General features: G+C 35.3%; 1 non-coding gene across 1 annotated transcript; it reads left to right on the forward strand.

Annotated features, from left to right (window-relative positions):
• The first annotated feature begins 410 nt into the window (after positions 1-410).
• On the forward strand, positions 411-574 carry LOC143672404 (U1 spliceosomal RNA). The gene has a single exon (XR_013169853.1). It is a non-coding gene; the product is annotated as a U1 spliceosomal RNA (small nuclear RNA).
• Positions 575-2,750: the final 2,176 nt, after the last annotated feature.

Below are 2,750 nucleotides of genomic sequence, written 5' to 3' on the forward strand. Positions count from 1 at the left end.
GGCCCTAGCAGATCCTAAGCTAAGAGTTGAAACTCATTTTTGCCCTGGAACAGCTGAGTGAAATCCCACAGATTCCAAGTGAGGAACCCTCATGGAAAACAGAGGCTGAAAGCAATGGAGCCCAGGAGCAAGGTAGCAGCAGATGCCAGTCACATGCTTTCCCAGATGACAGTGGTGTTCTGGACAGCATCAGCATTTCTTGAGGAAAGGTAACTTCTTGTTTATTTCTTAATTTGGACATTTTTTGGCTTTAGAATTGTAAACGTGCAACTTATTAATTTCCCTGTTTAAAAGCCATCCAATTTCTGGCATATTGCATTCCAGCAGCTTAACAAACTAATACAGAAATGAAGGAAAGTACAGTAAGAGAACTAAAGGATAGCAGGAAAATAATTAATAATAATATGAGAATACTTACCTGGCAGGGGAGATACCATGATCACGTAGGTGGTTTTCCCAGGGTGAGGCTTATCTATTACACTCCGGATGTGTTGACCCCTGCGATTTCCCCAAATGTGGGAAACTCGACTGCATAATTTGTGGTAGTGGGGGACTGCATTCATGCTCTCCTCTCAAAAAAAACACAAACAAAAAATAATAATATGAGAATCTTAGTAAAGAGATAGAAATTTTAAAAAAGGAACCACAAGTTGAATACCGCTGCAACTGAAATGAAAAATCCCTATGAGGGTTTCAAGGTCACATAGGAAATGGCAGAAAAAAAATCAATGAGCTGAAATACAAAACACTTGAAATGCATCAGGTGGAGGAACAGAAAGAAAAAAGAATTTAAAAAGCCAAAATAGCCTGATAAACTGCTGGGGCACCATCAAGCACATCTATATATGCATTATGTGAACCAAAAAGGAGAAGAAAGAGAGAAAAGAGGAGAAAGAATATTCAAAGAAATAATGACAGAGAATTTCCCAAACTTAGCAAAATATGTAAATATGCAGATCCATGGAGCTCAGAGAACACCAAACAGCGATAGACATGAAGAGAAATACACCCCATCATATACTGATCACATTATCCATACAAAGGACAAGGAGAGAGCTCTGAAAGCTGTAAGAGAAATGTAACAAATTACATACGAGAGACCAATTAGATTGAGTGCCAAATTCTCATCAAAAACCTTGAAAGCAAGATGGCAATGGGTTGAAATGCTTAAAGTGCTGAAAGAAAATGCTTTCTAGTCAATAATTGTATTTCTGGCAAGACTGTTTTTCAAAAAATGATGGAGAGATTAAGAAATTCTCATAAACAAAAGCTGAGGGAGTTCATCACCACTATAACTTCTATACAAGCAATGCTAAAAGGGAATTCTTCAGAGTGAAAGGAGAGGGAACTAGGAAGTGATTCAAAGTGGCATAAAGAAATAAAGACTTGCAATAAAGGTAATCATTTGGGTAATTATAAATAAAAGTATTATTGTCATGTGTTGTTTGGTATGCAACTCCACTTCTTCTTAAGGTGCTAAAATGCAAGTACATAAAAATTAGTATAGACCTGTGCTTTTAAATACACAATGTACAGAGATTCAAGTGGTAACAAGAACAAAATAAAAGATGGGGGACAAAGGGGAATAAGAAAAGTGTACATACTATTGAAGTTAAGTTGATATCAAATCAAATATGATTGCTATATATTTAGGATGTTAAGTTTTAACTCCATGTTGACCAAAAGATAAATAGGTGAAAATATATCCAGATAGAAAAAGAAAGCACTCAACATGGTAGAATACAAAAAGTTAAATAAATATTTAAGAAGGCATTAATGTAAGTGAGAGAACAAAATCTAAAGAGCAAAATGGTATCCCACTAAGGGTGAAAAGAAGTGTAACTAATAAAGTCTCAGTGGCAGACAGAGTTCAAAAAGAATTGAGAGGCTACTCTGGAGGTTGCTCTTATGCAAGCTTCCGTTAGACATTGCTACCTATCATAACCTTCCAAACTCCAACTAGGACCATTCCAACTATTCTTAAAGAACACCTAGAGCAATATATAAGATTCCACAGGTGTTCCATGCACTAGAGTAACTTTCCAGAATCCTACAACCTTCAGATGGGTCCCTGGTCCAAATAAGTCCTAAAATCTAGCCCACCCTCTTCAGAACATCAGATAGTTCCATCTTCCTACCCCATATTAGTGACAGATCCTTCCAACATGAAAAAGTTAGAATGGCCATAGCCCAAACACTCCTATAGAGAAGGATAGAAAGATCAAATTTGATGATGGAGTTATACAGAGAAGATAGGATTTCACAAATGAATATGATTGCTGAATCATTAAATTGATATCTCTTTTAGTCTCCAGTATCTTAGAGCAGCTAGAAGTAAAAACCTAAAATTGTGGAATTGTTACCCATTCAAACTCTGAAATCTGTTCTACAACTAAAGGTTGTGCTGTGTGTTGAAATTTATTGCTTTTTTTGTATATATGTTATTTTTCACAGAAAAGAAAGAAAAAAAGTCAGTTGAGGTGATAAAAAAATATTTACACATTCTAGCCTTCTATATTCTGGAGCAGCTAGAAGGAAAAATCTGAGAGGCTCATATGATAACACATGACAAACTCTGGGATCTGTCCTGTAACTATTGTTGAAGAGTGCTTTGAAAACAATTGCTTGTCTATTTCTTTGCTTTGTATATATGCTATACTATACAATAAAAAAGTTTTAAAAAATTAAAAAATTACATCCCACTATTCAATACACAACAAAAGAATTGAAAACAAGTACTCCAACATATT

The sequence above is a fragment of the Tamandua tetradactyla genome, chromosome X (assembly GCF_023851605.1).
Source record: "Tamandua tetradactyla isolate mTamTet1 chromosome X, mTamTet1.pri, whole genome shotgun sequence".
Taxonomy (NCBI): Eukaryota; Metazoa; Chordata; class Mammalia; order Pilosa; family Myrmecophagidae; genus Tamandua; species Tamandua tetradactyla.